This window comes from Notamacropus eugenii, chromosome 5 (assembly GCF_028372415.1).
Source record: "Notamacropus eugenii isolate mMacEug1 chromosome 5, mMacEug1.pri_v2, whole genome shotgun sequence".
Classification (NCBI taxonomy): Eukaryota; Metazoa; Chordata; class Mammalia; order Diprotodontia; family Macropodidae; genus Notamacropus; species Notamacropus eugenii.
Genome location: NC_092876.1, coordinates 459,183,525 through 459,210,921, shown reverse-complemented (window position 1 = coordinate 459,210,921; position 27,397 = coordinate 459,183,525). Strand labels below are relative to the sequence as shown.

At 38.4% G+C, this 27,397-nt stretch overlaps 1 long non-coding RNA gene across 2 annotated transcripts in view; it reads left to right on the top strand.

Annotated features, from left to right (window-relative positions):
* Positions 1–27,397, top strand: part of LOC140507259 (uncharacterized) — a 60,411-nt gene that overhangs the window by 6,678 nt on the left and 26,336 nt on the right. The window contains exon 1 of one of the 2 annotated variants that reach the window (XR_011968268.1): positions 1,637–27,397. The exons of the other annotated variant lie outside the window; for it this stretch is intronic. This is a non-coding gene — a long non-coding RNA (uncharacterized lncRNA). Of the gene's footprint in view, positions 1–1,636 lie in introns of those variants that run through there. 2 annotated transcript variants of the gene reach the window in all.

The following is a 27,397-nucleotide window of genomic DNA, read 5'->3' as shown; positions in this document are numbered from 1 at the left end:
ATATTTCAAGAATTTATGAAAGAAAATTGCCCAGATGTATTAGAACCAGAGGGCAAAATAAAACTAGAACTAACCCATCAGTCACCTCTTGAAAGAGAATGCCTAATAATGCCACAGTTAATACTGAGAACTTTTATATCAAAGAAAACTTACTGCAGCCAAAGAGTAATACTGAAGCACTGAAGTCAATATCCCACAAATCCATGTTGCAGGAGCATTGGCAGGCTTCTGATAGGTTTTCTATGTAACCCTAAATAGGATAGAGGAGTGTATAGCCATTTCTATTTAGTTTTCTTTATCATTATTTTTTCTAGTGTGTTTTTAGAACTTTATCATGAGCACTGATGGAGATCTGGACTTCTCTGAGCCCTATCATTTCATAACTTCTAATTGGAAGACAGTAATAAGAATTTCTCATGGAGATAATAGAACTGAGTGAACAGGTCACCTGGTTACCTCTCAAAAGGAGTTAACAAAGTTCTTTCTACTCTCACTTCTAGTATAAGCTATTAGGTGGCCACCCTGCCCAATTGATCCCCAAATTTTTATCTTGTCTCTCATTTCCCCCATAGAATTCCAATCTTCATCTTGCATTTATAACTGGATGAGGGACATTTCCACCACATTTTCCTATGAGTGGCTCACAATACAAAATAGATAGTAAGCATATTCTTTCGCCTAAAACAAATCTGTTTCTTGACTAACCTATATCTTTAGTACCATCACCATTTTCTAAGGCTTGAAAACTCAGAATATCATCTCTGACCCTCTGTTCGTCCCATTTCTCATCTCCCATAATGTAATATTAAATAAAGCAGCCAGTTTTGTCAAAATAATTCCCCAATAAACCCTTGGTTTCCCCAGAGTACCCCAGATTAGATATTATTCTCTATTTGGAGAATTTCAAGTCCCTCCGGAGATATAATAGGTCTTTTCTATGCTAGGTTATCAAAGTGGCCACTATCCAAGTCTTCAAAAGATTTAGTGATTTTCTTAAAGATTTTGATAACTTCCCCTTTAACACAAAGTGCTTCAATTCTTCCTTTACCAAATAATTATAGGATCTTCATTCTGGCATTGAATGTGCAGAACAGTGTTGTCTGTGGTTCTTCTAATGTTCCTTGGAACTCTCTCACATGTACCTTATCACATGACACACTATAATTATCTGTGTCCCTGTATTATCTCTCTTTTGAGAACAATTCAGAAGACATGAGGCTGGGGGAATGAATCCACTCCTCTCATTTCAGAAAGGAGGAAACTGAAGGTCAAAGTGAGTCATCCAGGAGCACCTAGGTTTAATTAAAAAAGGGGGAAGAAGGTGGATTTTGAGTTCTCAGACTCAAAATCCACTATTTTTTGTGCCCTGAATATAAAAAGGCTATAATTTTGTCAGCTTTATATTCTTCATGTTGGCTTACTCACAAGCATCTTTTGAGGTTTCGAAAAGGATTAACTTTTGATTATATCAAAAAGTCTGACAGTAGAGGCAGGGAAAGGATTTGAGGCATCACTATTAATAATTTGTTATCTTCAACTATGTCAAGTTACAAATTAAACTTCTTATGTAGTCATTTTCCATCATGGACCACATTCCACAAAATATATTTTAATATTTTGTTTAGGTACATCAACTATTTGGAGTTTAATCATTTGATAGAACGGAAGAGAAAATTCCACTGATTCCAACAGCTTCTCAGAAGCAAGGTGTATAGTTCCATGAATCAGTTTAAAAAACAAAAACAGACAAAAACCAGAAAGGAAACCTACTCTCTGGGACGATGCTTCCTGCCACACATCTCTGGATCAGTATGAGTAAAAACAGCAACAAGAAAAGTGTAGCATTCAGCAAAATCAAAAGAGCAGAAGACTTGAAAAGAAAACAGCATGTAGAGAATGAGTTCTTAATTTTGAAACTATGACTTGGGTTAAGTGACAGTATATTTTCATAGTGTAGAACTGGGCTATTGTATGTATGCACTGGATTTGACAGTGTATGCACTTCCTAGAAAGAGTGATTGTGAACTCCTGCATCCAGTCAAAACACTCGAAAAGGAAAAGAAATTCTCTTGAGGAGCAGGTATCTCATTTTTTTGAAGGGAAATATATAAGACTCTTAATCCAGAACAAAAGTAAAATCCCTTACTAGAGGCTGAAATACTTTATTTCTTGCCAAAGATATTAATCTTTATGTCCTCCTTTTCTCATTTTCCCCTGTAGACACCTTTAAAATTTGGAATTAGTGATCTTTTCTCACGTAAACTCCTTGAAGTTGTGATGCAAAGACTGAGTACCTGTTCCTCCCCTTTATCTCAGTGGGCTTAGGGATGTAATAATAAAGAATGAGAGCTCAGTTTTCCTCAGGTTGTTTAGCTCCAAAGGGAATCTGTGGATTTCTCCAGACACCAACAGTCAAAGAACTCAGCTACCAACTGTCACATTCTTTAGTGGTTATATACCTGCCTAGTGGTGGATTACATTTCCCTCATTCATCCTGATCCTTTTGAGAGGTCTAGATATCTGATCAGTTCCAAGAATATATAATTAAGAATGTTCCCTCAACAAGTGTGAGATCCTGGGAAGACAGAGTAACCTAGCAAAAATAATAGTGGGTTAAGTGTCAGGAAATCACGGTCCCAGAATCAAACTTAGTCCACAGCTGTTCCATGACTATATGTGAGGCACTGGAGCGAAATTTCAACAAAGAACAGGTCTGGATCCGGGACTACAGTTTCCCTGTCAAGATGGCAATGGGAGAGAAGCATTTTTGCCCCTCATCTCATCTATACCAGTGCTCCATGGCTACAGAGGGACAATATCCCATGTGGACCACATGGGCTAAAGTTTTGAAGACATCATGTCCTTTACTACTATTCATGTGGACCTTGACCAGCAAAGAGGATGATGGATTGGATGTGATCTATATTTTATTACATTCTTTTCTTAGTGCCAGGGCTTCAGTTTTATAGATTTACTGCTATAGCTAGGCCATTACTTGGTCGTAACCATCAGGGCAAAAATCCAGGTCCAGAGTCACATTTGGTCATTCATTCACTGTGCCTGACCACTGATTTAAGCTGAGACCATGTTTTGCATATTTCCTATGCATTATCCATATAACTGGTATTCCAATGGAGCCCTGATGACAGGGGCAGAAAAAATGTAATGTTTGCTAGTTAATTAGAGGGTTATGTTTTCAAATGGAAGGAAATGATTCCAGAGAAGATACGATGGAATGGCAAAGAAGAGAAGGAGGGAATAGACAACATGATGGCTACAAAGAATAGATTAAAGAAGGATTGAATAGAGTGATAGAAAGAAAAGAAGTCATGATCTGAGAGAATATCAGAATTCTGAACCCTTGACCGTAACATTTTGATGTGATTGCATTTTATATTTCTTTGTTCAAATGCATGTTGTATCACACCTTCACCAGAAGCTCAGAAGCTTTCTGAGAGGAGGGAATGTTTCATTTTTACCTGTGAGTTTCTTTTCTTGCCTGAACCTTAAAAGGTTCGTTTTGTCTAGCTTCATTTTGTCAGTCAGCACTGAGTGTGTATGATTTGAATTTATTCCTTTTTTAATATCATGGCTAATGAATTATATATACCTTTATGTACTGTCTGTGTGAGTAAACTCCATTGAAACTCAGAGGTACCAGGAGAGGGGTAGTTTTTCTAGTCTATGGTGCCTGAACTGGAGATATATATTATATAGTTGAAGATATATATTATATATGTGTATGTATGCATGTATGCATATATGTATGCATGTGTATGTCTCTATAAATGTACACACACAAACTAATTGGGGGAGTATTGTTACCCATAAAACAAATGGAGGTAGGAGACATAACTAGCTCCCCAACAGCCATGGAAAGCTTGACTTTACCCCCAGAGCATCTCATGTTCATTGGAAAACTTAATTGTTGGGAATAAGTATTTAATTGATAGTACTTGGTCCTCATTATTATTATTATTGAATGGGATAGAGGAGACGCCTTTGGTGCTTAAATAAATATTATCATATAAAGCAAAGTGGCATTTGCTTGGCTAAGAGTGTATATAACACCAGGCAATAGTCCCAGCTTGACTTGATTGCACTATATGCAATCAGCTATTTTTGCTTTGTACAAAATCTAGTTGTGCAGCTTCTATCAAACTTGACAGTACCCTTTGAGATCAGTGGTACAACGTGGTACAACAAGATCTGATGAACATATCACTTTATACCTTGAGTTTCCTAAAAAGTTCGTGAGGAAATGTACAATTTCTATGAGAATAAATTTTCAAGCTATGTTCACATTTTGAACTTTCCGAATTGCTGCCATTCACAGACCATCTGATCAATCCTTCACATGACCCTTACTAAAGGCCTCATCAGTCCTTGGACCTGGCTACAAAGTCTACTCACCTCTCATAGAGTCCTCAGTTGTATGAAAACCAACTCTCATCATTTCTGACAGACTGACTGGCTTTATTTTATTTCTGTCACACTTGTACCTAGAAAACAAAAAACCAATTCTATCTTCCCCTCCCTACCCTCCACGATTTCCATATTCTAGGGTCTATTTTGTGAAATATAACTTACAATTGAAGTCAATCTTCATGTTAGTTACTTCTTGGTATGTTACTAGAAGAGTACTCTACAACCCTCACATGGTTTTTTGACAATTACTGTTGCCGGAAATGGGCTCATGGGCCTACGTGCTGAGATTTAAGAATCCTCAGAAAAGTCTTGCTCAAAAATATTTTCCTCAACTAAATACTACTGAACTTAAAATTCTGTTACTATGGACTAATTCCATAAGTGACTCTTTTGACACTAAATCCTCTATTTTTTTTATTGTAGGGAAGTTATAGATTTCAAGAAATAGTCGTAGAATGCAGCCTACTTGTGTCATAAATCTCATGGGGATGGAGTGAGAATTTTGTTAAGGGAATGATAGTTGATATTTAGTCTTTAGGTGGGGTTCACCCAGCAGACTACATTAGACAGGTTTCCTACAGGGGGCATTTGGATCTCTTTACCCAATAAATACTGATAAAAAGCATTTGGGCTCCATTTCTCTTTGGAATTTGCTGTAGATGTAATACAGTTATCTCAAAATTTATTTCCCAGAGGATGAAACCAGCAGGGAATGGAGGCAGAATAAACTGATCCTGACAGAACATGAGTGAAAGAATATTGAGGGAGCAAGATAAGGCCACACTGTAGCAAGAGAAAGAAGGATATGAACCACGTATGGAAATTGTGGGGGGTTTTCTGAGTGACCAAGGTCAAATGAATTCTTCTGTCCAAGTACCATAAGCAACATTTACAGTATATGCATATTAGCTGATGTTTTCTGTGAAAAAATAACTAAGATTTCTGTAGTCTAGCTGCTATTGAATTCCACGCATGATATCCCAAATTATGTTTTTGTGCCTAGTAAACAAGGAAAAGCATCAAAAATAGCACCAAATATGAAATCAGAAGTCTCAGTTTTGCTACTTACCCGTTTTGTGACATAATGCATAATCTTGTCACCTCTCTGATCCTTAGTTTTTTCACCTGAGAAATAATAAAGTTGTTGAAGCCAGGCCTGAGGAAGGAGGTAGTGGCAGTTGCTATTATGGATCAAGGATTCTGATAGGAAGCTGGGGTTAGTAATAAGAGAACTGGATATCTTCCCACTGCTGCAATAATCTGACCAGTAGGTTAAAAAGCAGTTCCTTGAAAAATTCAGCAAATTTTCTTCACTGGAAACTTTGCAATACAAAAAATTTATTTTATCTGAAGAATCTCGAGGTAGGATGGGGAGGTGGTGGAAAAAGACTGTTGGATGAGACTGACTAAATGAAAAAAAATTGATTAAACATTATTTGCCAGATATTATCCTAACTACCAGGGAATACAAAATTTAAAGAGAGACAGTCCCTGCCCTCAGGAAGCTTACCTTTTCTTTGAAGGGTCTCTGAATTGTCCAGAAAAAAAAATGTGACTATTGGGCAGTTCAAATTTGGCTTGATCTATAGACATCATTTTTCTGCTGGATAATATAGCCAGGTCAGCATTGCTACAAAGGCAGTTTGAAGAGGACGCTCTTGTTTCAAGATACACTTGAAAATTTGAGTCACTTTAACATGAAAACTATTTCTACATTAATCCAGGTCTGCCACCATGCCCTATTAATATGCTGGAAACAAACACCATTTCTTTTAATTGATGGATATTTAGATTCCTACACTTGGCCTTTGTGTGATCTAGAAAATTGAAGGTATCAAAATAGAGGAGATTAAATGCAAAAAACCCCCATAAAATCTTGAAACCTGCTTATCTTGGTTATATATATATTTCCTTGTTTAATCAAATAATTAAGCATTTAGAAACCACCAAATTGTGACTACATACATCTTATACATAATCACACCTTCTATTGGAAGTCTTTCCCAGTCTCTTGTAATTCTACTATCTCCCCTCTGTTATTTCCTATTTAACCCAGATTGCTTATTCATATTTGGTCGTTTTCATGCTGTCTCCTCCATTAGATTGCAAGCTCCTGGAGGCCAAGGACTGTCTTTTGCCTTTTTTTAAAATCCCCGGTACGTAGCACAGTGTCTAGCAGGTACTTGACAAATTTTTGTTGACTGACTAACGTAATTGCTACAAACAAGAATGTAGTTTATAGTACAAGAGAAGTAGCATTATGTGGTAGAGAGTTGACTTTAGATCTAAGAAGACCCACTTTCTCTCTTCTCAATCCCTTCTCAACCTCTTACAATTTGACCTCTGACTATATTATTCCAGTGAAACTGTTCTCTCCAAAGTAACAATAATCTCTTAGTTGCCAAATCTGATGGCCTTCCTCAATCTTCATTCTCCTTGATGTCTCTGTAGCCTTTTATATTGTTGTTCATTCTCTTCTCTTTGATTCTCTCCCAAACTTTGCAGAATGCCACTCTCTCTCTTGGTTTTCCTCCTACTGCTCTGACCGCTTCTTCTCTGTCTCCTCCATTGCATCTTCCTTCAGATCATGTCTAGCCATAGATGTTCCTCAGGGTTCAGTCTTGGGCCCTGTTCTCTCCATATATGCTATTTCACTTAGTGAGCCTATCGAGTCTTATGGATTCAATTATTATCTCTATGCTAATGATTCTTAATTCTACCTTTTCTGATCCAAGCTCTCTGTAGACCTATAGTCTCACATCTTCAGTGGCTTTTCAGACATCTTGAATTGGAATCTTGAATACTTGACATCTTAAAGTCATTATGTACAAAACAGAATTTATCTTTCCCCATAAACCTTCCCCTTCTCCTCCTCCCCTTTTCCCTGCTCCATTACTATAGAGAATAATATTGTCCTTCTAGTCTGCCAGCCTCACAACCTAGGACTCATCCTGGATTCCTTACTGTCTCTCACCTCTCATCTTCAGGCTTGTCAACTTCACCTTTGTAACATCTCCTAAATATGCCCCCTTCTCTTCTCTGATACTACCACTCCTCTATAGCAAGCACTCATCTTCTCATGCCTTGATTGTTGAAATGGCCTGATGACTGTTGGCTTGCCTCAAGCTTCTCCCCACTTCAATCCATCCTCCAGTTAGTAAAGCGATTTTCCTTAAATGATCATGTCACCCACACACCCATCTTATAAATTGTAGAGGCTTCCTATTGTCTCCAAGATCAATTATAAATTGCTTTGTTGGCATTCAGAGCCTTCATAGCTTAACCTCCTCCTACCCATCTGGTCAAGTCTTCTTACATTTTATTCCTCAGTGCATACATGGGCAGTTTGATCTAGTGACTGGATCCAACTGGTCTCCTGGATGTTCTACCAATAAGATACTCCATCTCTTGACTCTGAGCATTTTCTCTGGCTGTCCCCTATACTTTCTCCCTCTTCTACTCTAATTTCTGGTTTCCCTGGCTTCCTTGAAGTTCCATATAAAATCCTACCTTCTATAAGAAAGTCTTCCCCAACCCTTTTGTTCTGTTAATAATTTCCTATTTATCCTGCTTACAGATTGTATATAACTTTTTCATGTTGTTTCCCCCATTAGTTATAAGTTCCTTGAAAGCAGGGACCATCTTTTGCTTCTTTTTGTATCCGCAGTACTTAGCCCAGTGCCTGGCACACAGTGAGAGCTGAGTAAATACTTACTGATTGATTGAATCATTGAGTCTTCTCTATAGAGTGCTATATACTAGGAACTGCTTGGGAGAAGGAAATGCTATTGGACGTAGTGTGGGAATGGGGGCCACTGATGACCACAAGGGCACAAAGCATATAGCCTATGGGACAAGAAAAGGGCTACAAGGGAACATCTACTATACTAGTCATTTGCAGCCACCGGGACTCTAAGACTTCATACACACTCTGGTCTAGGTTCCCATTCTCCTAAGATCCCCAATCACATTGCACTTAGGATTTGTAAAGTGCTCAGCACAATCCCTGCCACGCGATAGGTGCTCAGTAAATACTTGTTGCTCTTGCCCATTTCTGTATTTAAAAAATGTAAGGTTAATTAGGGCCACGGTTCCCTCACCATTATCTGCTCCTTTCTACATCTTTAGAAGGAATAATTACAGATGGATTTCAGTGATGAAGAAAATTTAAAAGAAGTGTCTGTACAAATAATATCAATTTTTAAATGTATGACAGTAATTTATTGGCTGTTATAGAACTTTCATTCATTCCTTCATGAAAATGATTTGAATGAGAAATGGTCCATTTTAATTCCATGTAAGAATTTTCATATTATTCTTATTACGACAACACTAAGTTAAAATTTTATTTTAACTGTCTCTTGATCAGGACTGAGATGTGATCTTCAATTCACATTCTTAACACTTTAGGATTTTCCTAAAGATTAATCCTGGTTTTTTTTAGTTCCTAAGCAGATGAGTCATTTGTGTCTGAAATTGAAGATGGTATAGGGGATTATTTAGGACAATGTTAATGGATTACTGAGGTAGAGTTCCAAGTAAAGATCATTTATTTACCTTCCAAATGCACTCTAGGGACTTTTTTTTTGGGGGGGGGGGGCTCATTCTTTTCCTGAATATGCCTCAGAAAAAGCAAAGCTAATAGGAGACCAAAACTGCCTCAGAGGTTTTGAGGGGTCAAATATTTTTAACACTGGCATACTTTTCAATCACAATAGGAACACAAATTTAGAGCTAGAAGAGACTTTAGACTAAACTTCCTTTTATAGATGAGAAAAGGGCACAGAGTAGTTAAGTGACTTGCCCAGAGTCATATAGCTATTGTATTCCTGGAGTGACATTTGAACCCAGTCCTCTTGACTCGTAAGTTCATTATAAAAGCCACAAAATGAAAACAGAAACTCCCAAATGAAACCAAAACCCTTTGGAGTTGTTCCCATTCAATTGTATTTAATGCTTTCCAGACTCCCAAATGGAAGTACTAACAGACAGAGAAACCCTAAGTGTATTTATATTAGAAGTATGAAGTATCCCATTATTTGCAAAGCAGTAGGCTTAGACATATGACAGACAAAATAACTTCCACACAAATTGATTACTACGTGATAACTCTGACTTGTATTGGGACAGAATCTCATGCTTTGTTCTTCATTAAGAGAAATACTGAATCTAATGTTTAAAGGATAAAAGGAAACTACTTATAAACTTCTGAGGAGGAGCAGAAAATTCCATTTTTAGTAGATCCAAAAGTCCAAGCTGTTCTTATTCCCTTAAGGGTCACCTGTGGCATTTCTTTTTATAATAACTAGTCCAGGTGATTGGAGACCACAGTTGCTCTATGATTTCCTAGTGACCTCATGTCTCCTTTATGGTCTGATACCAGCAAACTTAGCCTTAAGATAGGTATATGTACCTTCTTTTGTTTGGATCCCAGGATAGAGTCCTTTCAGGAGAATCTACTTATCTGAAGGCATTGGTTAATTTTCTTGTCCTCTTGTTTTTATGGGGGACTTATTTTTTTAGTTTCCACAGAGTAGGAAAATATTCAGCCACCAAGACCATTCACTATGGACTTTACATTTTGAGATATTCAAAATACTCTGGTGCTTATGCTTTTTGTAGAGCCTTCTGATGAGTCATTTTGGGATTAGGGAGAATGCAGTCACTGGAATGAGTATTTTGGTGACAGGAAAGGGAAAATGGTATTCACTCAGAAAAGGGCCTAGTTAATCTATAATGTAATTTGTTTCTTTTGAAGAAAAACATGAATACTTTACTCTGCATAAATCTTCCAGAAAGAGTTAAATTTATTTGACCATTACTAAAAATTCTAGCATTTCTAGTTTAGAGAAATGCATAAATACCCATAGTCAGAGTTTCCCAGTGTGACTTCCTTGAGAGTCCAAGGGCAATTCATCTTCCATGACATGGGGGGAGGGTTTAAAACAAAATGAGTAGCCAAATGGAAAGGAAAAGAAATTTATTAGTGAACTAAGGAATACTGCTGAGGTTGTTGGCAGTTTTAGCCTTTAGCCCAACCCATGTGGATTGGGTTTTTAAAGCTTTTTAGTCTGGCTAAAAACCCAATCAGTGGCATTCTATTATAGAAAAGACATGGGAGATGAGGAGAGTGAAAACCTCAGAGTCACAGGAATTGATAAGGATCAGATGTGTTCCTATTGGAAAATGAATTTTTCTCTTATTAGCAATCTCTAAGATAGTGGAGACCTTCTTCAAGATACAATCACTCTGATACATCCTATTGTTGTCAGTAAGGAGAAAATGCAGCCTGAGAGTTTCTAGTGACTCAGCTCCATAAAATGTTTTTTGGGCCACAGAGGAAATTCTCCTCTAAAACGACCATACTTATGTCCATCCTTCTCCTCCACTGGAACTTTGCAGATGTAAGATATTCAAACTCTGCTCCCTAAAGGCTGCCTTTCCCTTACTTTCATGATGTGTGGTATAGTTTTGCTCTCATGTGGCTCATTTTTCAGGAGTAGCCTTTGTCCAGTCACCAGGCCAAGTCATGTCCACTGAATTAGATAGCCTGTCTTCCTTACCACATAAGTGTCCTTTCACTGTCCTTCCACCATTTGGCTCCATTGTGCAGTATAAACTCTTAGGCAATAGCTATGAGCTTTTTGTGTAGAACTTGGGGTTTCATTTGTGCAGGGATGTCCCTGTAAGATAACTAATTCATTCTACCAATATAGATTATTCTACAGTTTTCTACAATTTACACTCTTAGAGAATTTCTTGAGGTACTAAAAGACTAAATGACCTACCTGGGATCATACAGCAAGTATGTATCAAATGTAAGACTTGTAGCCCAACTATTTCTGACTCTGAGCAGTGTTAAGACTAAAAGTAAAACAGTACTATGATGTATGTCAGAATAAAAAGAAAATGACTAAAATGTCCATACAGTACAAACAGCAGCCAAATGCCTCTGTCTTGCCTTTACCTTTAGCCTGGATTTAAGGGTTGAAGTTGCTCCATGTATAGACTATTGGTCCACAAGTAGAGATAAATCCTTAATATGCCCTGTCTCCCGTCCTCAGGGTAAAGTTGACTTTACCAAGTTGCAGATGCTGGCCCAAGAGTACAACTGCCTGGTTCTAGCATTTTAACCTTTGGCACTGGGCTATATTTTCTCAACTATGTCATTCTGCTCCTGGTCAAACCATTGTCATGGATTTAAAAACATCTGATTGAACTAATGCGTCAAAGTTGAAGCTTAGATGGAATAATATTCTAGTCTTTCCCTTATGGCAAACTCTTCAGTTACATATCCTGAGCAATACTTTAGAACACGGTCTGCATATCCATCAGTCTCCTAGCATAGTACTAAGGCTAAAACCTCATAGTCCCTGTGCCACAAATGTGGATTGGCTGCCACATCTGAGTCTCAAACATCAAGCTGAGGCAAAATCCATTCCATGGACCAAAGGAGTTGGCCAGAAAATGGAAAACTGAACCCAAACCATCGCTATGCCTTTCTTAGGCACTGATCATATAATCGAGGTTTTACCAGTCGCTGGTTATAATGTCAAGAACACTTGGGAGCCACCAAGTCTTAACTGCATTAATCATTAAGCTAAGGTTAAACCATTTCTAAAGAACCAAACCTCAACTCCACTGGGCCTCATCCAATGGACAAAGGTGTGAAGAAGCGTTGGTCCTCCAGGCCTTCTTAGTACTAACACCTAAAGGGCAATGGCTTAGGGTTGAATTTAGGACAACAATTCACTGTGGCTCAACCACCAAGCTCAACTCCAAATAGATCCATAGCACCACTTGGGGACTGTACTTCCTAGGTCCTCATCACTAGCCTACAACCTCATTAGCATAGATCACAACATTGAATTTGCAGTAGCTTCTGAAACCCAGGACACCAAGAACATTATGTCTGAGCAATGAAGTGAAACTCCCTTTTGGGTATGACCATTATTCTGTGATTTTATTGGGTACCCATTATTGTGCTCTGTACAGAGGCCCAGTCTTCTATATCTCTTTGTTCTCAATTTTGAGTTCTTAAATTTCTCCAATTCTGAGGCCTCAACTCTGCTGACCCTAGATCATGAGCAAGGTTATCTGAGGCTCTGAAATTCAAGCCATATCTATGTCCTTTACTAACAGGATATGGTTATTCCAGACACCTAGCCTGTGCCAAACTTCCAATAGTCATAATTCCACTTGGCCCAGATCAGTGGCTTGCTATGTATGTATCCAGCTCTGCACATTACTCAGTTCTGCATTAGGACCTAATATCTAGACCAAAACTCTTCCCCACTTCCCATGACCTAGATCATTGGGTAAGAATTTAAGTGTGCAAAAAACCATAGAGCATATCTTCAAGTAGTCTGGGGGATGAGGCAATGGTTCCACCAAACTAATACAACAGAACCATGTCTCTAGAGACTCCAATGAACTCCATCCATCGATTAGTCTGGCCACTGAAATGATGCTCAGTCTTGGTTCCAACACAAGCCCCACATCAGATAGAATAGAATAGCTCTTTGATGTCTAAAAGACTTCAAATTATAAATCACTGGGTAGTAGCTCCTTTTAATGATATAATTGCTTTCCTTACCTGTGAAAAAATAGAAAGTCCTGTGTTTGTGAGCAAATTCTCTTGAAGAACTGGGGATATTTTACTCACCAATCTGGTCAATACATGTCAGTTATTTTATTTTCTGCCTCTTCAGTCTGAAATGGCTGCCCTACATTTAGGGAAGGAAATATCCTTCTGAAGCACAAGTGTTGGCCATGTCTTCATCTCTGCACAAGGGGAATAAAATTTGTTCAACTGCCCCACCCCAAGGAGGATTGCATTTTTAGTCTTTCCATGAGTCCTTTCTCAGTCATCCTGAGGCACTGACCTGACTGGTCATCTCTACGTGATGGCTAAAGATCGTCCCAACACCAGAAGCCTAGAAAGTAGAATCCCAAAGAAAAGAAGACTTTTGGGGGAACCGTGTAGCAGCAATGGGCATCTTATAAAGCTAGCTAGTACAGAAGAGAAAGGATTGATAGGAAGAAACAGAATTGTAACAATACCCTAGAAAAAGCAATGGAGAGACCAACAATGCTGGACTCAATCTGATAAAGGATGAAAAATGAAAAGATTCATTATAATGAAAAAATAATCCACAACAAACGAAACTGAGGCAAAGCCTGCTAAGAATAAGAGGCCCTTCTGTTCCCTGAGATGACAACAAAGCACTCCCAAAGCCTCCAGAATCATTGAGAAGAGCAAAGAGGTCAAGGAAATAGGGATGGAAATGCAAACTGTCAAGGAAGAACTAAGTTTTGTAAAGAGAATAGAGACTTTAAACTGATAGGCAAAGATATTCTCCAAAACAGTAGCTTCTTTAAAAATAGGATGATAAAATTGAAATGCGAAGATGGCAAGGTGGACAGAAATTGATTTTACAGAATCAAAACAGAATTGGGAGATATAAATATGCCTCAAAGGTAGAATTCTGTGAATGATGATAGTATTCAAAGAGATAATCTCATTATTATGGACTTTCTAGAAAAAAAATTACGTGAAAAAACCCCTGAATATCATATCTTAGGAAATTGTAGATCCATAGAACATCAAGAAAAACTCCTAAGTTTACTGACCAAGAAACATCATTGTTAAATTTTGGAATTATTGGAACAAACAAAATATATTTTAGGCAGCCAGGGAAAAATTCATTTTCCAAGAATGTCAATCAAATGAGAGAGAAAGAGAGACAGAAACAGGCAGGCAGAGACAGAGACAGAGTACACATAAATAAGCATGATAGAAATGAGAATAAAACTTGCATTTTTTAAAGGTTCAACCAAAATGACAGCCACAAATACAGCAATGAAGGATCATATAAGCACAAAGCTGGTAAACAGCAATTTAGATGACTAAAGCCTCACGGTGTAAGGGCTAGATGGCTGGATTTGGAGTCAGAAAGATCTGGGTTTCAATCCCTATTTCGACACTTAATAGTTATGTAATATTGGGCAAATCACTTAATCTATTGCTGAGTTTTAAGTTTCCTTATCTGTAAAATGGAGATTTTATAATCCCTACTAGCTACCTCAAAGCTAGTGGGAGGCTTAAATGACGCTGCCCACATAAAGAAATTTGGAAATTTTAAGATACTATATAAATGCCAGTCTTTGGCATTATCACAATCTATGCCATAACTTTTTGTATATCATGGATCTATTTGACATTTTGGTGAATCTTATGGACCCTTCCTTAGAATGTTTATAAATATATAAAACACATAGAATTACAAAGAAATCCAATTATATTGAAATACATTTATCAAATTATATAAAAACAAACAAATTCACTAATCGAAGGATAAAAGAAAGAGAATTTTAGAATAGGGAAATAAGTAATGTAATGACTTGGGGTGCATACAGCACATCATGGAAAGACTGCTCCAAATTAATGTCATAGAAATTACGAGGATGATGAGGGGGGCACAGGACAAATTCCCTTGGTATGGTATTCTTTTCAGAGTTGTGAAGTGGAATGAATGAATGAATAAAGTATTTATAAAGGGCTTACTGTGTATAAAGTGCTTTAGAAAGCATTGAAGATGCAGATATAAAAGCAAGGAAGTCTCTGTTCTCAAGGAGCTCATATTAGATCTGATTAGACAACACATAGAGTAGGCATGGGCAATTGCAGGTCATAAGAAAATGTGCAGTGGTTTTTACAGAGAAGAAGCAAGATCGATGGTAAAGAATGTTTAGTGTCATTGACGTTAATAAAACCATGTCTGTTTCTGATGGTGAGGAATTTGATTAAAATTGGACTTCTGTGGTGAGAATACTCTTTTCTGGGTCATTAATAGCCATGGCTGCCCATCAAATCAGAGCTGCAATGTAGATATAATTGCCAAATTGTGTTTCCACAAGGATTATTCCCCTGAATGATGACATGTGGCTGTGAGGTTGAGATTGGAAGAGGGGACAATTCTTTGGGGTAATTGAGAAGGAGAAGAGAGGAGAAATGGAAAGGAGCAGGAAGAAGAGAATGGATAGGTGAAAGAAGAGAGAAGAGGAAAGAGGAAAGACTGAGGCAGTATGAATATACAATGATAAATGTAAGACTGGGCAAGTTAGCAATGTGTATGTGATAGGTTCAATAGGGTTGTCAGCGGGAAGAGACCAAGATCAGGTTAATGAAAAAACAAAAGCAGAGAATAAGTGCCGACTTAAAAAGAAAAGAGAAAAACAACAAAATAGAATTTTATTGAAGAAAATGCAAATAATAATTATAACAAAGTGAATGGATTAAAATTCTCAGTATAAAGGAGAACTTACTGCATACCATGAAACATATAATGCTCAGACACAAATAGGGTTGAAATGAGGCAATATTAAAATGTATTACATTTTTTGTGACTAAAAACACAGATGTTATAACTCTGGTTATATAATAAGAATACAATTACATAATAATAATACAATAAGAATTGATAATGTCAAGAGGGAAATTACATTATTCTTAAACGTATCATAGACAGTGAAAAGAACCTATGTGTATATGCATATATATATATATATATATACAAACAGTAATTTGCATAGTTTCTCCATTATTAAATTCGATTATTAACAATAATGCAGTAATAGAAGATTTGACTCCTTTCTCTCAGAGTTAGATAAACTTAAATGAAATATGTTCAAGAGGGAAAATACAGTGCAGAACAGATTGCTGAGAAAATTATATTTGAATGACCTGTGCCAATTTCTGAATTAAAACATTAAAGCATGTTCATATTTATCAGCATTTCATGGTACCTTACAAAAATGTATCATGTTAGAATGCATTCCTGATTCCTTGAGAGTAGGGGTCATTCCATTTCTTACATTTGAATTGCCAGTGCTTGCGGATTGATGCTCTAAGACATAAAGAAATCAATACGAAAGAAAAATGTAGAAATAAACATCTTTCAGATAATATAATAATGAAAATGTGTAATCCTTAAGATAAATATAAGTAAAAGTTACAGACCTAAAGATCTAATGATATTTTTGAATGATAAATGGGTCAAAGAATAAATCATGGAAATTATAAACAGTGCAAGAATATTACAATGAGACAACATAAAACTTCAGGGATGCTAATAAATCAGTCATCAGAGGAAAATTTATCTCTGTAAAGATATATTAAAAGAATACAGAGGGGATTAACAGAAGAAATATACAATTAGAAATATTAGAAAACAAATTAGAAACACTAAAACAAATGCAAATGAAGAAATCTAGAAATTAGAACAGAAATAGAGGAAAATAAAAATGGAAAGTTCATAGATCCAATAATGCAAAGAAAGAACTATTTTTTGAAAAATCTAAGAAAATTGACAACCCTTAGCTAAGCTAATCAAGAGAAAGAAAAATCAAATTATAAGAATATTAACAAAATTATCTAAAGCTAATAAATAAAAATTTCATCATACTTTTATATACAGAGTTACATGCTAGCAAAACTGACAATTCTAAGGAAAAAAGTACTCAAAAATTTTTTATAAAAGAGTTCTTAAACTTCCCAGTCCCAGAGAAATTGAGTGAGTAATATATGTTACTAAGGGCCACAGGGATGGTCTACTATCTCCAGATATTTTTATTAGTGAATTCTATTGAATACTTTTTTTTTGGCAAGGCAGTTGGAGTTGAGTGACTTGCCTATGTCACACAGCTAATCAGTGTCAAATGCTTGATTTGAACTCAGGTCCTCCTCACTCCAGAGCTGGAACTCTATCCACTGCACCACCTAGCTACCCCTTCTATTGAACATTCAAAGAACAAATCATTCCTACCTTAGAGAGATTACCCTCAGAAATAGAGAAGGTTCTCAATCAATGTCTGGTCTACTCATGCCATTAGGCATGAATCATGAAGATTCAGAAGGGTTCCGTCAGAGCCAGACAGTAACTGAGAAGTGAAGAGATATCACAGGGGCAGAATTTTAGTTCCTACATCCACTGAGTGAGATCCTTCTAGTTTCCAGCTGGTTCTATGTATGAGTGATTGACACTCCCTTCTCCTTAATCTGAGAACTGGGGGCACTGATGATAAGAAGTATTTACTGCAGACCTTGCAGCAGAATTGTAATAGCAGTTTTTTTCTGCTTTGGTGGTGGGAGCAGGACTAAATGGGGTGGTTTGAGGTCTAGGGTGCATGTAGTGGATTAAAATTTTGTACTTGATCATTTATGTTACCATTTTGATTAAACACTTAGATAAACTCTGCCATAAAGTAATGGTAGAGATAATTCAGTGTGATAGAAACACAGAGTAGTTAAATATGTAGGGGTTATGAGCTGAATGATTTGATAACTAGAGAGTCAAACACATCCCTAGACAGATGTGAAATCTTTCATCAGACAATCAGAAACGGAGCTAAGGATCATGGGATTATGGGGTCATAGATTTAAAGCTGTACTGTAGAGACCACCTGAGGGGATGATGGCAGCCAGTTGTCCTGAGATGCTGACAGAAAGAATATGATAGTTTGATGCTGGCAGGTTTGGGTCCCAGGATATGGGGAAAGTATGTGAGCATAAACAACCTCAACCCAAGGAAGGGAAATGTCAGTTACTTACACCTAGCACTGACTGAAATGGGAGCCTCTAATCCTTACTGGCTGTAGGCTCCATCATAGTTCCTGCATTGGACAGAAAAATTGCTCACTCATGGGGTGAACAAGTCTTCTCTTGATCCCTCATACTCATTCTTGTTAGTGCAACATGAAATGGAAATTTCTGTTACAGATTAGTAGAAATAAATGGCTCTTTGAAATCTGTCTATAGACCCTGGAACTCAGATAAAGATCCCTTGATTTAAAAAAAGACTTCAAAGGACCTGGAAATTTGCATAAAATATTTGTGATGATAAAGCCCAGTGCCTCCCTCCATGATGAGACTTCCCCCAAAACCCTGCTGGCAAAGCACAAACATACTTATGTACACGAAAGTTTTCTTCCTTCTTTTGGCCAAATGTCAATCAAATTCACAATATTCTTATAGACCAGGGGTTCTTAATCTGGGATCCATGAATCACAGAGGAACCTTGAACTTGTATGTGGAAAAAAAGGTACATCTTTATTGTCATTAACATCTAACTGAAATTTAGTATTCCTTTCAATTATTTAAAAACATTGTTCTGAGAAGACTTCTATTAGCTTAATGGAGTCAAAGGGGTCCATAGAAAAATCAAGGTCCAAAGTTAAGAATTTTGAAAAGATGAAAGTCTCAGGTTCAGAACTCGGTTTTGAGACTGATGTGATAGCCTCTTACCACACCTTCTCCACACTTCCTTCAGCAGTAGCATCTTAGCCCAACCTGGAACCACAGATTAACCCTTTGATTCACAAAATAACAAGATTAGATTCTTTCTTGGAACTCTCTATCTCTAATTAGTAGAGCAGAAATTATTAAAAACAAACTTTACATAATTGATATTTGGTACTTTTAAGCAAAAAGAGTTATGGGCAGCTTCCTGTCAACTATATCATTGTAATGGAATGGAACAAGATCTCCTTAATGTGAAATAAACTGACAGTCAGGGAAGAAGGAGCCCCACTCAAAGCCTTGAAATGGTGAACCAGAAAGGGCCCATTGCTTGACTCAGTATGATGTCATTTCCCGGTCCATAAATCCCTAGTATCCATTTGATGACCTGTGATCACTTAGTGTTGGCTTCTTTTGTCCTACTTCCATCTCACCTACTCAGTGCCTTATCCCACTCTTCTCTACCTCTGAAGATAGGTTGAGATTTATGGTACCAGGTCTGAGAGGACAGTAAATACTGCCGTGTGCAGACCTTAGCAAGGAAAATGGCTTATCTGTGAACACAAATCTAAGGAGTACAATATGCTTTCCTTTTTTCACTTCAACAATCCTGCTCCCCACCCCCCTCCTGAAGTGTTAGTGTGAAGCCATCTCACAGGGTAGAGATAAGTGTGGACTCTACAAGGCTGTTCTATGTCTGACAGGTTTTACCAATTTGAAAGTTCAGATATTGATCCAACACAGCATTTCACGGCAAACCTAAGCTCATTTATATTTGGACAGCCTCATTATCTGATCATGGCAACCAGGTGATTGATTTTTACAAATCTTCATAGAAATCAATGGCATCTATTAAGGCTTCACAGATTTGTTATCTATGCTATTTGGGGAAGTACTCACTGATGAAATCCTTGAATTATTGAAACACTGAAGTATGAAAATATGAGTATGATTTTCCTTTGAGGCTATGGTTTGGATTATTCCTTTCTGAAAAGAGAAGTGATGAAATTACTATAAAACAGTATGTGGCAGAGGCAGAAATGATGCTTTCCTTTTTTTCCTATGAAGAACCATTTAGTCTGAGTACAATCTGTTTGACCAGAGACTAAAATAAAGGATGAGTGAAAGGGAAAACATGAGAGTTTTTCCATTCACTATACCTGGGGAGGGAAAATCCATAAAATCACATACAATTTTGAAATATATATGAGGGGGTCAATTAATTCTTAGAAAAAAGATGGTAATTTATTTTTTTCTTTGCTTGCATTGAAATTTCTTCAGGAGAAAACGGAAATGTTTCCCATATCTCCTCCATTCCTCTTTTCTGGTGCTCTTATTCTTTATGGGCGTTAAGCCCCAGGAATGGCTCTTTCCTTGTAGATGCTTTTATTTGCCTTGGCTGTTGGTCTTTGGCAAGTATGAAGTCAAGCCAGATGAGCTTTGGAAGCACAGAGTCTGAGTGGAAGCATGACTGCCAAGCTGGTGCAGGGTTTGGAGTTTTAGTCTTAGTAAAATTTGGGTGTTCGAGGCTGGAATTAGAGCATCCTTTCAGGTGGACATTTTAAGGAAAAATTCACCTCCATCTTCTCCAAACCAGACAGAGATGTTGGTATGGCCGCCAATTGTGCCTGGAAAGGGTTCTTAATTTATGAACATGGTAGCAGTCACTTAGAATCCATGGGGCACAGACTAACTAGTCTGGGTAACTAGATGATGAATATTGATCAGGCTGATACACAGAACTGGGAAATCTCTTCATCCTGTAAAGGAGAACCTGGTTATAAGGATCACTTTTTAATTTCTTCTTGGTGTTGGAATTGAAGATGTTATCAACAGTCTGCATAGGAAGAGTCCGTCCATGTATGGTGCATGGTTTGATGTCATTTAAACACTAGGGAACATCTCTATTCTAAGCAGCTGGAGTCTGCTGTTGGAATCCAGATTGAGTCTCATCCCAAGTCACAGCTCGGCACAGCCTGAGTTTGATGATATTGACCTAATGGAACCTCAGTTTGTTGTCTGGGACCTAGAGGAGCAATGGTCCTGTAGTATTGGCTTGTTGGATGTGTTGCCTTATCATTCAGACCTCTTGAGAGTATGCTCTTGTATTCTTTGCCAAATGACAATTTTGCCTAGTGAGATAGGTTAGACCCAACTGTATATCATATATTGGGGTCTGGTCCTCTAAATGGTCCTCAGTTCTTGGTGAAAGCACCATGGTCCAAGGATTCAAACCAGGTAACATTGTGGTCAGTGGAAGCATGGCCAAGGGATAACATCTTGGTGCTCCTAGTCTTTTGTTAAATAAAGGGCAGAGGTACAGCTTGAATTTCAGAGCCCTGTGTAGCTTTGCTCCTAGCCATGGGGTCCTTAGCTTGAGAATGCATGTGATATAGTGAAAATGGAGCCTAAAAGCTAGTGTCATGGACAAGCACTACCTATGTTTGGTGGTTACCAAGTGGAGTCATGGTTGGGTATTCAGAGGTAAAAGCAACCTCCATCATGTTTTTGGGGTTTTTTTTGCCAGATTTTTTTTTTGAGCTAGGTTTCAGGTGGCCAGATATTCTGGTCTCAGTGCAGTACAGGATAGTGGTCAGCATCCTCTATGACCTTAGATTAGAACTGGACAGGCCAGACAGGTTTGGCCTGCTGATTTTTGGCCTAGTGAGTATTTGGTCTCTTGGACCTGATTTATCCTGGCCCTTGGATCCATGAGTTGACAAGGCCTGTTTCATCAAAATGTGCATTGTCACTGGACACCTAGAGTGGTGGCCTGATGATTTAGGCCTGGGACAACCTCTGCTCCCTAGCTGGTATCTAGTGTACTTGTGGGTTGGTAGTCAGTATGTGGCAGTGGTTTGGATGTATCATTGGTCTTGTCATCTGAGTCTGCAAGAGACTTAGCTATATGACCCTTGCACATAAAGGATGCCCCATTGGCCATGATCATGGGGTCTATGAATGGTACAAGATCAGTTTTTCTTCTTGTTCATGGTCCAGAGTCTTCAGGGAGTATACTTCTTGCCCCAACCTGATGTTTGGGACCTTCTAATGACATAGCTTCCTGTTACGGTATCATGGAAGACATGCTGTTTGGACCTTGACTTTCTTGTTGGTATCTGATAAATAACTATTAAGAATGGATGGCTAGGATGTCCTAACTGGACCTTCCCTGGGTTCCCTGGAACACAGACACCTCTCTCAGTTTTGAGTTGTCACTCTTGCACTTGTTGAGTTCTGATGTTTTCATAGCTGTGGTCTTGGTTCAAGAGTCTGACGCTTGTGGTTTTGCATATAGCCCTCTTTCAAAGATTTGTTTGTCGTAACTGGGAAGGTGAAGTCCCATCTCAGGGTCTAGACCTTGCCAGAGCTCTTTTCTGCCAAGTGGACCTTATTGACTCAGGAGTGGCACTGGTCTTGTCTAAGCCAGGGTTAATAACTTCAGAAAGTGCTGATATGATGATCTTCATATTGTGGAATCTCAGTGCTGAGGGCAAGTCTGAGCCATCCATATGCGGTTTTTCAGGTGAGGATATTGTTTTTCTGTATCCTTGTCATTCATAAAGGATACAGCCCATCCATGATTTCTTTTTTGTATACCCGTATTTTGGGTAGTGAATTTTTGCTTGTCTGCTTCTAGTAGAGGAGAAGGCACCCCCAGGGACAGAGTGGAATTGATTGTTGTAAGTGCTGGCATCATTGTCTAAGGGTTTCTTTTATCTTTGTCTTAGGTACTCCTCTAGATGACCTTTATATGCATGAAAAGGCTATTTAATAGATATTATGGTAAGGGAATTTGGAGATCTTCTCTGCTCCTTAATAGGCTCATGTGACCTGCTTTGAGCTTTGGTCCAGCCCACAGCTTGAGCCACATGAAGCCCATGGTGGGAGGAGCTTACTGAATGCATGGAGCAGGAAGGGTGCAGGAGGAAGAGAAAGTGAGCTGGAGCTGGGAGAGAGCAGGTAGTGTGCGTGAGAGAGGAAGTGATTTTGCCTAAGAGAGCTTATTAGTGGGAAGGCCTGACAAAGGGAAAGCTTAGGGATGGCCATGCTCCCTGCATTGATAATGTGTATAGATTTCTTTGTTACTATGATGACTCTGGCTTTCTGGTGTTTGAATATATGTCTTGGTTTTATCTTTGAGGAAGAGAGTTTCTATTTCGCAAATATACCCTGGAAATATGCATACATATCCATCATGGCTCCTGTGGTTATTACATTGGCACTACAAATGGCCATGAGGATGGGATTGCAAAATTCAAAACCTCTACTTGGAGAGAGGAAGGCTCTAGGGAAGGAATTGGGTATCCTGGGATGGGAGAATTTATCTTATTCCTCCCTGGTGAGAGAATAGGTTAAAAGCACAGGAGACAGTCGATAAACACCTGCCTCTCAGCAAAGAAGTTATGGTTTAGAGGTGCAGTGTGATATGTACACTTCTAGATATGGTCAATATGTCAATTTGTTTGACTTGACTGTTTATTTGTTATAGGGGAAAGCTTCTGTTAGTGGGGGTGAGGGAGACAGAATAAATTAATGAATGAAAAAAATGAAAAGAACAGAAAGAATCTAAAAAAACACAAGGTAAAGCACAAAGAAATTTAGAATGGAATATAGAAACGGAATCATTTTTACTAACATGTTAGCTTGAATATATATTTCATTTAAGATTAACTATGTAATATGACTTCACTGTTTCATATCAACTTCTCTTTTTGTTTGTATTTGTGTTTGTGGATGGCTAATTTTACAATGGAAAATAAAATAAAGCTAATATAAGAATGCTTTTGTTTTAGTGTTCATAAGATGATCGTTTTAGAGCCTGAGACCATCTCATCCAAATGGCTCATTTTACAGATAAGGAAAGTGAGATACAGGGAGGTTAGGTAAATTGTGGTCACACAGTAAGTTATCCGGGATGAGTTTTGAACTGAGGTCTCGCTGTCTTCCAGTTCTGATGCCTTATCTACTACACCAGCCTGTTAAAGTGAAAGTTCTTGTGTGTATTTAAAATTGAATACTGCTCATTCAAAACATTTTCTGTCCTCTGAATAAATTCTACTCATCCTTTTGATTGGTCGTGCTGTGTATCTAATTACAGGCTATACAAAAGCCAATGATCAATAAATACCAGATTTGTATTAATCCTGAAGTGCTTCCTTAGAGAGAGAGAAATGAGTGGTAGTAATGATAATAAACCTTCATGTTTGTACAGATCTATGGTTTTCAAAGTATCAAATACAAAAGAGTTGGGTATCTTGGGCAGCTGGGAGATTGGTAGGATGGACTGCCTTTTACTGTTCTACCCAGTGTGCTGGATAGATTTTCCCTGATGGTCCCTCTCTTGGGCACTAGGCTAAAGAGCTTGTAACTTGTAGTCTGGGGAAGGGAGAGAACAACACTATCCCCATTCCCCAGCCCGTGGTCAATAGTACTCTCCTTTCCCAGGCAGCAACTAGAGTCTGTTACTACACGGAAATGGTTTTGTCATCGTAGGACACATAGTCAGCATACTTATTGATCCAACATCCCTCCCTATTTATGGACTCTGGGGGCATGAGAGAGGTTGAATGACTTGTTTAGGATCACACAGCTGGTAAATGTCTGAGGCAGGATGGAAGCTCAGGTCTTGACTCCTGGTCCAGAGCTCTGTGCACACATGCTGTCCCACTCAGTGCCCTGCTCAGGTCTTGACTCCTGGTCCAGTGCTCTGTGCACACATACTGTCCCATTCAGTGCCCTGCTCAGGTCTTGACTCCTGGTCCAGTGCTCTGTGCACACATGTTGTCCCACTCAGTGCCCTGCTCAATTTCTCTTAGCATATTTGTCTCTGAAAACATATGGAAGGTAACCAAGAAGAAGAAAAGCAGCGACTGACCTGTCAGAGGGAGAATGGAGACTAGGATCTGGGAAATACTAGCTTGGGATTAAAGGCTAGCTAAAGGCCCCAAGAACCGTGGCACCTTTCTGTGAAGCTCATTATCTCTGGATCCAATTACGATGAGTTGCTCTCATATCGTTGCCTTATAGGCAGTGAGCTTTGTGATGCCAGATTGACAGGGCAGCAGACACCACTAGTTGGGAATCCTAGGGAGGAAGATGTTTTAGTTGTAGTGTCTGTTTTAGTTGTGATGTCTTAACTAAAATGAACTTCATGGCTAGAAGCATTCCACTGTGTCATCTTATCACAGAGCAAGGCTTCTATTATAGTAATTAAAGGATAGGAATGAATGAGGGCTGTCAGAAGTTTCAAAGCAGATCCAACTGATAGAAGTTGGAAAGGCTTCATTGTTGAACCTTCAGAAGTACTTCATACTAGAACTAATCTATTTGATGCTGCTAACGAAATGACAGAATTTTGGTCTTTGTTTTAATGGAAGACAGTAAAAACCATTTATTAAGACTGATGACCCGTTGGTGGAAGAAATGCTGACACAGGAGAGAAATCATGAATCTTTTGGAGTATTGAAATACTGAATGTGGACTATGAACATGACTTCCTGTGTGGATGTGGGATGATTATACCTGTGTCAGAATAAAAAAAAAAGGATCTATATAGGTAACATGAATGTCTTTTATCAAGCTTTATAAAGAAAAGAGGTAGATGAAGAATGGATATAAAATAAAACATCTAGGTGGCAGAGAACGAAGTCTATCGGCCATGTAGGAAATTAGATAGAGTGGTGAACTTGGAATCAGGAAGACCTGACTTTAAATTCTGCCTCAAATACCTCTTTGTAACCCTAGGAAGGTTATTTACCATTCTCAGCCTCAGTTTCCTTATCTGTGAAATAGAGATAGTAATAATGCCTACCTCACAGGGGAAGACCAAAAGAATTAATGTCTATGAAACACTTCCCAGACCTTGAAACACTCTTCCCTATTTTTAGAATCTCTCTGACTCAGTTGCCTGAGTCAGAAAACAGAGGCTCAGTGGTTCCCTGCTACATCCACGGAACAAAACAAGCGAGACAAAGTCAGATATAAGTTTGACACAAGGAATCAGCTGCATTCTAAGTGAAAATATGCTCCTTTCACTTTTCTCCATTGGCTCCTCTGGACCTTCTCTGGAAGAGCCCTTGATCCTGCAAATGGCTGTAGATATTTGCCTTCTTCTTGACTGGTGCTGTTTTCCCATGCAAAGTGAAGAATTTAATAGGATGGGAGAACTGGAGGTGTTTCATGGAAAATGTCATGAAGTATTGCATTTCAATGAGGAAAACCACCTCTGTCTTCTTAGAGCCACTGGAAAAGCAAGAGAAGACACAGATGGGATGGGTGGGAGGCTGGGTGGAAGAAAAATAGGAAATTATCAATCTGACATGAATGTTGTTATGGTGAGCTTTTGTACATGAAAAGGACATTTCATCCTCTGAATGGGAGAATCTTCTTATAGATAGAATTTTTCACTTCTTCCTGTAGAAGGAAGTGATATCCTTAACAGTTCTGGTTAGAGAGAGGCTGCTACTCAACTGGGTACAGTTTGATAGCATTTGAAGCTTGGACTGAGTCTTGAAGGGATTCTGAGAGCAGATGAGGAGAGAAAGCATTCAAGGCATGGGAAACAATTGCTTCAAAGGGATGGATATGGGAGACCAAGTGTCTTGGGCATTCAACAGGAGTACAGTATGATTGTTTCACATAGGATCTAGAGTGAAACAAAGTCTAAGAAGACAGGACAAGAAAAGATCTGATTGATTTCAAACAAAGAATTTTATGTTTGATCTTGGAAGTCATAGACTGAGAAAAAAGATAAGATGACTATTTTCAACTAAATCAAAGCCAAGGGTTTGGGATTTGTGGAAGTTTGGGAAGACTACAGTTTTCAGGTAGAGGGAGAAGGAGAATGTGGTAATGGGAAAAGAGGTGGGGCTGGAACTTTTGTTTGGGCTGCTTTATTTTGATCTATCTTGTGTTCATAAGATCCAAGATGGATAGATGTAGATTCAAGGTCCTACCTAGCAGGGAATACATATTATCTATTCTCAGATTAGCTTTATCCCTTTTAATGAACAAGGGTCAAGAACTAGTTAAAAAATTCTTTTTAATCTGTATACATGACCTGGGTATAAATGTTCCTTTAGGAGGGAGGGAAGTCAGAAAATCTGTAAATCCTACACTCAGAAGTTTTGTCCTTTCTAAACTTACTGCATTCTCAAGTAAAATGGGATGATGGAGGTAGGTTTGGTGAGGGGGGTGGGGCGGAACTTAGTTGTTGAGAACCAGCAGGAAATTGAGTGTTTGATCTAGCTTCATGGCAGAGCTTCTTATGTTCCCTGTTAGCATCACTGCCAATACAGAGAACAGCTTTCAACTTCCTACCCAGCAGTCCCCTGTGGATGGGTGGGGCAACTTTTGATAAAGGGCAACTGCTGTTTGTGATGTCATGGAGACTTTAGTTGCCCTATATGGGATGTATAACCAAAGGTTCAGTCCTGCTGCAGGTGTCTTCCCAGGATATAGTCTTCTCAGGAGAGAGCTATGTCTCTCAACCTGCTGATTTTAATAATAGCCTCTTTATTTTAATTGGTGATTCAGTCCACTACCTTTCCCCTACTGGGTAATCTTGCACAAGCTAAAGGGATCACAAGTTGGAATTAGATTAACCCATGATTCCTGAGCTTAGAAGCGTTTGAAACATCCTCTTTGCTGATTGTGAAGTTCTTATTG